Source organism: Magnolia sinica, chromosome 10, assembly GCF_029962835.1.
Source record: "Magnolia sinica isolate HGM2019 chromosome 10, MsV1, whole genome shotgun sequence".
Lineage (NCBI taxonomy): Eukaryota > Viridiplantae > Streptophyta > Magnoliopsida > Magnoliales > Magnoliaceae > Magnolia > Magnolia sinica.
The window spans coordinates 31,095,227-31,106,798 of record NC_080582.1 but is presented as its reverse complement, the minus strand read 5'-3'; the positions used below and the strand labels follow the sequence as shown (position 1 = coordinate 31,106,798).

The 11,572-nt window shown below is 38.2% G+C and overlaps 1 long non-coding RNA gene across 5 annotated transcripts; it reads right to left on the bottom strand.

The window, feature by feature from the left end:
• Positions 1 to 3,537: 3,537 nt before the first annotated feature.
• On the bottom strand, positions 3,538 to 10,896 carry LOC131258262 (uncharacterized). 5 transcript variants are annotated; one of them, XR_009178030.1, is made up of 8 exons: positions 10,447 to 10,896; positions 9,864 to 9,944; positions 9,386 to 9,757; positions 8,707 to 8,832; positions 6,404 to 8,107; positions 4,766 to 5,544; positions 4,552 to 4,652; positions 3,540 to 3,837 (listed from the first exon to the last, which is right to left on the bottom strand). It is a non-coding gene; the product is annotated as an uncharacterized LOC131258262 (long non-coding RNA). The 5 variants fall into 5 exon arrangements; XR_009178028.1 differs by lacking the exon at positions 9,864 to 9,944 and having other exon boundaries at positions 3,541 to 3,837; positions 10,447 to 10,895; XR_009178031.1 differs by lacking the exon at positions 10,447 to 10,896 and having other exon boundaries at positions 3,538 to 3,837; positions 9,691 to 10,280.
• Between the last annotated feature and the right edge of the window lie 676 nt (positions 10,897 to 11,572).

Below are 11,572 nucleotides of genomic sequence, written 5' to 3'. Positions count from 1 at the left end.
ATGTGATCTAGAATTCAGGAGTCTAGGTTAACCGCATTTTCGTAATTATTGTTGATCTGTGAGTTTTGAAAAATCTAATGGCTCCACATGGTTATAGACATGTTTCTAAGAAATTCTTACAAAAGAATGTATATCTAAATCATTACAGATAGGGAGTTATTCGTCGTGTCATTCATGGAAAAGTACTTACGTCAAATCACATGATGGATGGTCTTGTCCAAAGCAAATACTACTGTTAAGAATTCCTTCTTCATAGGAGAGTAATTCACTTGGGCAGGATTTAGAGTTTTACTTGCATAATGTATAACGTAGGGCTTCTTTTCTTTTCTCCGACCTAACACCGCCCCAAGAGCATAGTCGAACGCATCACACATAATTTCAAAAAGAAAGTTCTAGTCGAGTGGTTGCATGATGGTGCAGTGGTTAACATGCCCTTGAGCTTAGAAAAAACTTCTTGGCATTGCTCAGTCCACTCGTATGGTACGTCCTTTTGAAGCAGATTGCATAAAAGACGAGAGAGATGACTAAAATCCTTTATAAATCGTTTATAAAATCTGGCGTATCATAGGAAGGATCACACATTTCGTATGTTCTTGGGTGGAGGTAAGTTAAAGATAAGATCAATCTTAGCCTTATCTACCTCAATTTCCGTAGACGAGATGATATGTCCAAAGACAATTCCCTTACGAACCATAAAGTGGCACTTTTCCCAATTCAGTACCAAGTTCTTTTACTCACATCGCTTCAACACATTTTTCAAATTTTCCAAACATTTGCTAAAGGATGAACCAAAGACAGAGAAATCGTCCATGAAGACCTCTAAATATTGTCCCATCATATCAGAAAAAATAGTCAACATACATTGCTGAAAAGTGGCAGGAGCATTACATAACTCGAATGGCATCCTTCAGTAAGCAAAGGTGCCGTAAGACATGTAAATGTTGTCTTTTCCTGATCTTCAAGGGCTATCTCAATTTAATTGTAACCCGAATATCTGTCAAGGAAATAGTAATAGGAATAACCAACTAGCCTTTCTAAGATTTGATCAATGAAGGGAAATGGAAAGTGGTCCTTCCTCGTGACGATATTCAGCTTCCTGTAGTCAATGCACATTCTCCAACCAGTAGTAACTCTAGTTGGCACAAGTTCATTGTCAGCATTGGCTACAATGGTGATTCCAGACTTCTTAGGAACCAACTGAGTTGGACTTACCCATTGGCTATGGGATATAGGGTATATGATACCCACATCTAATAACTTAAGAACCTTGGCCTTAAGTACTTCCTTCATGTTTGGATTTAATCTACGTTGTGGTTGCTGGGAGGTCTTCGCATTATCCTCAAGTTGAACGCAGTGAGTACAAATCAAAGGGTCGATTCCCATGAGGTCCGCAATCGACCATCCAAGGCTCCTTAAAGCTCAATGAGAGTAGAAATAAGCATACTCTTCTGTTCTTGCTCAAAGTGGGAAGAAATCACCATCGGGTATGTCTCATCTTGACCTAAATAGACATATTTCAAATCAGAGGATAAAGGTTTTAGGTTAAGCTTCAGTGCTTTGATGTTAGACAGTAGAGGCACTACATCAGTTTGTGGTAATTCTTCAAATTGTGGCTTCCACTGGTTAACTTCAAGTACCGGCACAGTATCAAGCATGGCACCCGTCTCCCTTATCATATCATCCTCTAAACCATAAGAGTGGGCCAAGCACATCTCTAGAGAGTCAAAGGATAAGGTCATCAGAGTACTGTCTTCCACGAAAGAATTAATCATATTAATGTCATGGGTATCGTCATCATCCTCTGCTTGTTTGCTCATATTAAAAAAGATATTGAGCTCCAATGTCATATTTCCGAAAGATAGATTCATGACTCCATTCCTACAATTAATGATTGCATTTAATGTAGCAAGGAATGGGTGACCAAGGATGACGGGAATTTGAGTGCTTATATCCAGATGGATTGAGTATCCAAGATGATAAAATCCACTAAGTAGTAGAATTTGTCAACAATGACCAACACAACCTCAATTATCCTTCTCGGTACACAAACTGAGCAATCGGCAAGTTGTAATGTAGTCAGGGTGGGTTTTAATTCACTTAGACCCAGTTGTTCATAGATCGGATAAGGGATCAAATTTACGCACGCTCTAAGTCAAGAAGTGTGTGCTCAATCCGGTAATTCTCAATTACATAAGTGATGGTTGGGCTACCGGGATCTTTGTATTTTTGTGGCACATCTTGCTTTAGGATGACACTCCTTTTTCCGTCAAAAATATTTTCTTTTGGATATTTTTCCGTCTCTTGGTCATACATAGATCTTTCAAAATTTTGGCATATGAAGGAATCTGTTTTACGGCATCCAGTAGAGGAATGTTGACCTTCACTTGCTTAAGCACCTCTAGAATGTCCTGAGAGTTAGAGAAAGGTTTTGGTGCTATCAACCATTGGGAGAATGGTGCAACTGGTTTACTTTGAAGTTTCGGTTCTAACTCATGTGGAGCACTGCTTGGTCTATCCGTCTCATCTACTTCCGGATCCTTAGGTTTTTCAGCCCTTATCGGAATATATTTGTCAATTGTTTTCCCACTCCTAAGAATGGTGATAGACTTAGCTTGTTCCAATTAATTTGAAGAGCTTGAGCTACTAATCTCATATTGTGGTTTTGGATTGGGGAGAGGTTGGGCTGGAAGCATCCCTTTCTCCCCAATCGCTCAGTGTGACTATCTTTTGAATGGAAGACGCAAGCGTTCCCAATGCAAATTTGATGTCCTGATTGAATAGCTCTTGGTCTTGAATATGTTTTAGAACCGGGTCTTCTTGAGGTTTCCTTCGTTCCACAAATTGGTTAAGGATCCCTCAAGGAGTAGCAGTTTGTCCATTCCTCCAACTGAAATTTGTATGATTTCTCCAGCTGGAGTTATATGTATTGGAGAAGGTTTCTTTAAAAGTCCTTTGGTAGTTATTTATGGCCACTAAAAATTTTTTTTTAAAAAAAAGGGCAACACCGACGGTCCGTTGGGAAAGGGTGCGTTGGCGTTGCTCGCCGACGATTTACGGTCCGTTGGGAAAGGGTGCATTGGCGTTGCTCACCGACGGTTTAAATCCGTCGGCGTTTCCGACAGCTCCAGCTAAAACCATCAACGTTTCCGACGGCTAAGGGTGACGGCGAAAGCCATCACCCTCTCCGACGGCCAAGTTCAACAGTTTTAGTCGTCGGCATTTTCGACGATCAAGGACAACAACCGTTCACCGACGGCTAAAATCGTCAGCGTTTGTCATGAATTTTAAAAAAATACAACTAAAATTAATTGCCTAAAGTTGTTCTATCAACATCTTTATAAAGTACGAATCACCTACAAATAAGTCTCGTAAATTTTACATTGAGCAATTCAACAACGTAATGGAAGTTCCTAACTTTTTTTCTTCTTTTGTTAGCTTGTTAGTACACCCACTGTCAGTTCAATGGAAGTTCGTAACTGAAATATAAATTGATCTATCAAAAAAGAAAAGCAAGAAACTGAATGAAGTTCAAGAGAATCCTTGTACAAAAGAAAAATGCAATATTACCTTCTATTGACAAATGATACACTGATGTTTGTGTGACCAGCCCCAATATCTTTGGGGTAATCCACTTCCAAAACACCTGTGAATATAACAATATGGCATGGAAACTAATTGTGAAATGAAACAGCCTATGAAATAAATAGAAAAGTGAGCTAATAAAGTTTAAAGTGGATGACATTATCACCAGCTCGGGCATCTGATGTGATTTCATTTTTGCCTTCATCTCAATGTTGAATATTTGTAGGTGGTCCTGAATAGTTCCTGGAAGTTGAGCTTCAAACAAAATGTCATAGTTCACTCGTCATATATGAGATGCAACAAAGAAGATGCTCACCACAACAAGCACAAAGAAACAAATGCATTCAATAGCCAACGCTAAATAGCTACGACAATGCTGAATAATGACATGACATGCATTGCACAAAAAGCCATGACAACCATTTATCGGATGGAGATTGAACAAATTAGCTCCAAGATAAGGAATAGGCATGAATATACAAAATAAATGGCAGCAGGTAAAAAAAAAAAAAAAAACAGATGGAACATTCATTTCTGGATAGAATTATTTCTTGATCACATCCTATACATGATGATTAGGCTGGATGGTCCAGATCGATGTTTCGGACTATCCAAATGTATAATTTCATGTGATGCGCACCATAAAATGATGCAGCTACAGGTACATAGCTACATAGCTTCCTTTCTGGTTTCTACAATGGATGGTGCATGCCCTAGAAATTTCCTCAAATGAGGCAATCCTAGCTAGTCCTTTGCATTGGTTGCTTGAAAATATACCTTTAAGAAAAGAAGTATAGCAATGCTACACATTCAACTGGAAAATCCAAAAATTATATGGCTGGGATCTTCCAGTTCTAACAGTAAGAGTTTAATATTGTAGTCTGAACCATTGAACAATGGGCCCCACTTGTACAAATTTAAAACTAAACTCTATCAGGTATAGACGGATGTGAAGATGAAATAACTTACGTGTTAGGGGAATCGTGGGATTCAAGTGCCCTTAGGCATGATCTGGAATTTGCATATCTTTTTCTTGATGCAGCCAATCATCATATTAGCAGAATCATTACCTAAAAAACATTGAGGAATGATTAAAAAAGCAGCTACAAAATCAATAGTAAAAGAAAGATAAATCCATCTGTTGATCCAGTCCATTGATTCGATGGAGGCCATGCATACAAACCTGCCAGGTTGGCCCCATAAACGTAGCCATTATAATGCTCACTGGTGTGTTCCCCAGTGAAATAAATCCGTCCGACCGGTGCCTGAAATTAGCGAGAGATTAGGAAAAATTAAAAGCCACTAATCTCGTCTTACACAAGTAATTTGGTAGCCCAAAGAGTGCTAGTATGAGTTCCATAAAGTGCCAACAAAACATCTCCATCATAGGATTAGCAATTGTGTATAGTGATCCAGACCGCTGATTTCATGGGCCATCTGTAGATGTACTTTAGTCCAAAAACCAATCCCATTCATCCCAATTGCAACTAGATTGTTAACCCAAAATTTGAATGAGAAGATTAATGGTCAATGGTCAACAATAAATAGACAGGAAGCAAAAGCATCGAGGATTGGGATTGTCCAATTACTATGAAAGCTGATTCTAAGACCTGAAAATGGAAGTTTTTCATAAACTAGGCAATATACCATAATATTCAGTAAACAAGTAGACAGAAATCACAGATTAATTCTGGGAAGTTTCTAAGCTTGATAAGGAGTCATATGAAGATCATCTCTCTATGCTGGCACATGCTCATGAACTTGTAGTCATAGAAGATCTACAGTTGATTACTTAGCAGAGGAAGAATCTGAATAAGGTAGCGATAACCATTGGTGAAAAACTCCAAACTCAATTTTGGCTGACAAATACATCAGATCAACAACGGCAGCAGGAAGAATCTGAATGAGGTAGCGATAACCATTGGTGAAAAACTCCAGATTTCGGGAAGAAATCAATAGTTGCTGCAAAACAAACATCAGAAACCAAATTCATATCACACTAACACAATGGTTTGTCTAATTCCTGAAAAAATCCACATGACAATTGGCAGTAACAGAACACAGGAAAAACTGACACCCAACCATGCAAACATAGTCAACAAACATACTTGAGGGAAATCAAATATTGTGATGGCCTAAGAAATCCACGACACTAACTGCTGCACTGATTAGGAGTGGAAGTAAATGATTATCACCTTTGGCTGAGAATCCATCTTGACTGTTGATAGCATAAATCATTGAATCTTACATGGGCTCATCCAGACAGTTTACACAGGATGATAGAAAATGAAATAAACAAAAATAAACCGTGGCAAGTCTTGCATCTTGACTACAATCAAAGCATGGTAGTGACAATTATGCATAAATAGAAATTAAAAAGAACTCGATATGCATAGAACAAGCATTAGGAACATTGAGATACTTGAGATTTTCAAATTAAATGGGCTTTGTAATACTCTTTAAGCTTTTCAAAGCAGATGCCAAAACAGCAAATGGTCTTGTATCAAGAACTTCAACAATCATTTTACATTACATCAAGCTTGAAAGCACCAAATAAGCTGAAGTATTTTGCATTATGAGGAAAAGAAGTAACTTTCAACAAAATGGTCATTTCTGATTTTCATGGCTTCCAAATTCCAATCATTTCTCATGTTTATTAACAATAGAATGGCAGCTCTTCACTTTTTTCAAGAAACATCCATCTAACTGGTCAACAATTACATTCAGGTAGTTCAGTGAGGAAAAATAAATTAATTAATTAACCCAAAAAAGTCCATTAAACAATTATAGAATATGCCAAAAGAAAAGGAAAACAAATTACCTGCCAGCAATTGATGCAAAGGACATTAGCATAGTTTTGCATCCATACTTCCAAATTTGAATCATATTTGAAGCTGGTAGAATTATCACTTAGCCCATTCCGCATATCAGCACTTAAAGCATATAGCTCAGGATTAACACGGCCAATGCTGGAAAAGAATTCTTCCTGTCAGTATATGCTGGTTATTTTAACAGAGTTGAAATAAAAAAAAGAAAAGAGCAGATAAGCATCAACTCATGAAGCACTCATTAAGCAAACCAGATAGCCTAGCCTCCCTCTTCAAACAAAACTGCTCAGAAAAGCCTCAAAAGAAACACTAAGTGAAGAATACTAGCCATGTCCATGATAAATGAAAACAAGTGTTCAATTCCAAATAGATGGTAATTGACATTCCAAGCGATATAGCTGTAGCAAAGAATCAAGGACCATGAATACTGGTTGTTATCACAATTCCCAACAATGTTTGCTGGCCGATGACTTGTCCAGATATTGGCAAAAGATGCGAAGACCTCAAAAAAGGTAAGAAATATGAAGGCCTCAAGGAATAAAAAGATAAAAAATTCTGATGCTTGAACAAAGGCTGGAGAGTGATATGTTCAACCAATAAAAGGATAAGAAACTCAGATTGTTGGCCATCATGGGAAAGGATTGGCAACACAAAACATGACTGTGTATAGTAATTCATATTAATGTTGGGAGAACATTATGTATAGTAATCATCATTAATGTTTGGAGAACAGTCAACTGCTGCAGGTACTGAATCAAACCCCACGTACCATCTGTCCTAGACACATTCACACCCACACCCACTCACGCCAACATGCACCACAATGGGTACTAAAACTCATGACCTCTTTGTTGAAACTCTTGTGAGTCTACCACTGAGCCATGAGTAGGGACCCAACACAACCAATAACCTTGTCCTCCCATAGATTAAGTGAGGTGGAATCACAAAAATGGGAACTCTGTACTTGTAACACCTTACAGGAAGTTTGAAATGTTTTATACGCTGCAAGTAACATGAACAAATACCAACAAGCAATTGAACATTATTGCTGAAGGAAAAATTGAAACTGCAACAAGAAAATATATAGGATCTACTAAAATTGACATAGATTGACAAATTATACCATGAGACTTATATTGATAATTGCAATACATGTGGAAAATTATGGTTTGAATCAAATTATGCCTAGTACCCGAAACTGCATTGACATGTTCCTCACTACATTCCAATTTTCAATGGCAAATAACTTGCATACAGTTGTTTATTGAGAAACGATTCCACACTTTCTAAAAGCAACGCTGAATGGGCCCTTGCTAAACATGGGAGAAGGTCAATATAAGATGATCTAGCCAATATGAATGCAACAGGAAATAGATAACCTCTTCACTTCCTCTGTGTAGCTTGTATCTTTAGAAAAAATTGTGGATGGAAACAAAAACCAATCAAAAGACGTTGCATTTGTTATATTTCCAACATTTTCATTCAATCAACCATAAAATTCCAAGCTCATTCAATACACATTTGGTGTGTGAATGCACAATGAAACATAGGAAAGAAAAGGAATAAGAACAATATGTAAATTTACGTGGAAGAAAGAAAGTCACATTGGAGGCAGTTTCAAATTGTTTGCAGGGAACTGCTTCACAATTTGGGTAGGCCTTGGCAGCTGCTGATTCACTGTAAGCACCAGGAACACCCTGAAAAAAGAAGAAGATTCCAGAAGGTGGTGAGACATGAAGTAAAATTGGGGGCCTGTTTGTATGCATGTGGGCCATTTCCCATCAAAGTAGGCCCACCATGAGATATGCTGACTATGGAACCCATTATAAAAGATTATTTGTATGCATGTGGGTCATTTCCCTCAGGTAACTGAACATTGATATCAAATACCTAACCCAACATAAAACAGTGAGGTCCAATTTCCATCATATAATATTCACTACAAAATATGAAGACAAATCAATATTTGCAGATAGACACATTCAAAAATAGAAACTTGAACTAGCTGTCCATTGTTCAGCAACAGCTTTCCTTCGCTGCATAGCCAAAAAGCATTTGCAATATTGGGTTCACTATGTGACCAACTCCAACCAAAAATAGAAAACGAGGGTAAGCATTGCTGTAATTGTACTTTTAAGTTTTAGCATATTTTAACTGGTTAAACATCCACATATAGAACTGGCCATTCCTTTCAATTAACAAAGACAGCTGAAATAGAAAAGGAAATACAGTGCTGAACTTAGAAGATCATTTCTAGGTTAAAGTAGAACACATCAACATAAACCCTTAGCACTACCTTAACTTCCCCTCATTAGGAGCTGTTGGCTGCCACGTTACATTTCAGAATGAAGGACCTGATGCATTTGATGATGCTTCAACTCTTCGCTGGTACAGGGATTGAAGCCTCTCCTCTTGCTCCATACTGCAGTGTCAGAAATAATGAAACATAGAACACAAAAAACAAATACCAAAATGTAGCAGCAATTCAAACAAAGTAAAAAGTATGAAGTAGAAAGATGCAATTCAATTTCAGGCAATTTACAGGAGTTCAACAAGCCAATTAAAAGAAAAAGATATCAACAAGACAACGTAACTTATGATGTGACTTGCCATTACCAGCCCATTCTCACTTCGAATATCAAAGACAAAACCTTCATCAGAAGAGAAATGAATGTAACCAAAACGAGAACTGAAGGTCACCAAACTTCATGGAGATGGAGAGGCTTCTATTTAAATGATCTTGATTGTCCATTTTATATGGAGAGGCTTATATTTAAAAAATAAACTCAAGAGGATCCTTTCCATTGTTTATATGATTTTTATCAAATATAAATGCAAACAAATGATCCACCCAAAAATTGCCATGTCTAAGCTATCAATTGTGTTCAATGATCAAACACCATTTTATGGAACTAGCAGACATTAAAAAATGGAACCTGAAAATTAAAGATACAAGCAGACTCTTGTGAACTTACCCCCAGCGGTTTTGTGACTGCCGGTAAAAGTCATCATAAAAGTGCCACCCGAACATTAACATGGACCCCAAATTGCATTCAGTTATACACTTGAAAGGGGCCAGATTTCCACATCAAGCATCAGTTGCATACATATAATACAGAATGACAAAAGTATCGCCTTCAACATGTGCATGCATGTGGCCTCAACCGCATGTGACCAACTTTGTATACAAAATCCCAATTACTGAAAATCTAAAAACCCAATGTAATCCACATATAAATCAAAATTGAAACAAGATTTCAAATTAAAATAAATCTATTACCTGTTGCACATCTCTCCCACTGTAAGTTTGAAGATTCCTTCTCCATTGGGCTTTGTTGCTACCATGTCTAATGGTGAAGAAAGAGAAAATGGTAGAAATCAATAATACAAAAGAAAAAAAATATATATGCCAAGGGAAATCCGCACTCCAAGAACATCTCGAACTCAAGATACCATATCATTTCCACAAACCACATCTTCAGAAGCTTTATTTCTTTGAATAGGTTACAAGCATCATTTAAAAGCATTGCCAATCTACGAAATGGACACTTTTAGCTTATTGCTAAGAATATGAAAATTGCAGGCAATGCTGACAGATGGTGATTGAGAAGCTTTTGACCAATCAAGTGTGTGATTACTGATGAAACACAACAAAGTCTCATACACTTGTGCACAGATAACCTGGTCAAACATTTTCCAAAAAAAGTATATACTGAACAACTCAGATAACAATGACGATGTACAACACAGATCTGAACCCGAATAAAAAATTCAAAGCAACAACGCATGGTAAGAAAGAACCATGCACAACTGCATTTATTATGGAAGAAAAAAATGAGACCTGTTTTGTTCTCATTTCATGAAAAAATCTTCTTTAAAAATTTATTTTTTAAAAAAAGGATTCCATTGAAAATAACAAAAAATAAAAATAAAATCAAAAGAAATACAATTTCATCCCAAATCCCAATCAGATGCCCATATCTAAGAGAGAGAGAGAGAGAGAGAGAGAGAGAGAGGAGAATCTTAGAGTGCCTACTGGTCATAGATGGTGGTGGTGGATGGCTTCTAGGCATTGGGGTTGAGGGGGCAGCGATAACTGTGGTCGGATTTGATGCTCCTGCAGCCGAAATCGTTCGTCCGGCCTGTGGATCTGGAACTTGGGGCAGTGGCTAGAGATGGGTTTCGTCACCAATGGCGGTTGGGGAATGTGGTTGTCAGAAATGGTGGAGAGGTTGTTAAGCTCACAGACGAAGATGGGTTTGGGATTTTGGAGCTACAGTTGGAGAAGACGGGTTTGCAAGAGGTTTAGGGGTTGATGTTGTGGGGAAGACGGGGTTTGCAGGGTGTTGCGGAGAGGGTCTGCTGGTCGGGGCAGCTACTAATGAAGAAGATTTCAGGGGCTGATAATGAGCGGGGGTGGAGATTTAGGGGGGGCGCGGGAGAGAGGGCGCGCGAGAATAAAAATAAATAAAATCGTCCCTCTTTGTTTTCGCAGATTGGGGGGAAACGGATCGGCTAGTCACCCTGCCACTAGCCAATGGCTAGTGGTCGGAGGAGCTCTGTGGGCCCCACCATGATGTGTGTGTTTCATCAATGCCGTCCACCCATTCTTCCAGATAATTTTATTGAATTATCCCAAAAAATAGGTTAATCCAAATCTCAAGTGGACCGCATCGTGTTGATTGAACTCCCACAATTAAAAACTTTTTGGGCCACAAAAGTTTTGGAACAAGCATATATTTTTTTCCCTTATCCAAGTCTGTATGACCTAATAAACAGGTTAGATGTCAAAATAACCATTACAGTGTCCCTAAGAGGTTTTTAATGGTGGAAATTTAATCACAAATGTTTTCCCATGGTGTGGTCCACCTGATATTAATATCTATCTCATTTTTGGGGTGAAGCCCTAAAATTATCTTTCAAAATGTACGAGCAGTACGGATAAAACAAACAGTACGGATAAAACAAATAAATCATGGTGGGTCCACATAACACCAACCACTGGCTACCTTGTAGGTGGCAGCGTCCCTAGCCAAAACCGAAATCGGATCGGGCACTGAGTTACTCAGTACGCTCTTGTCGTACTGAGTAAACTCAGTTGGGCGCCCCTTGAACGTACGTGGTCCATCCATCCGTTTTTCAATCTAATTTAAAGGGTTGCG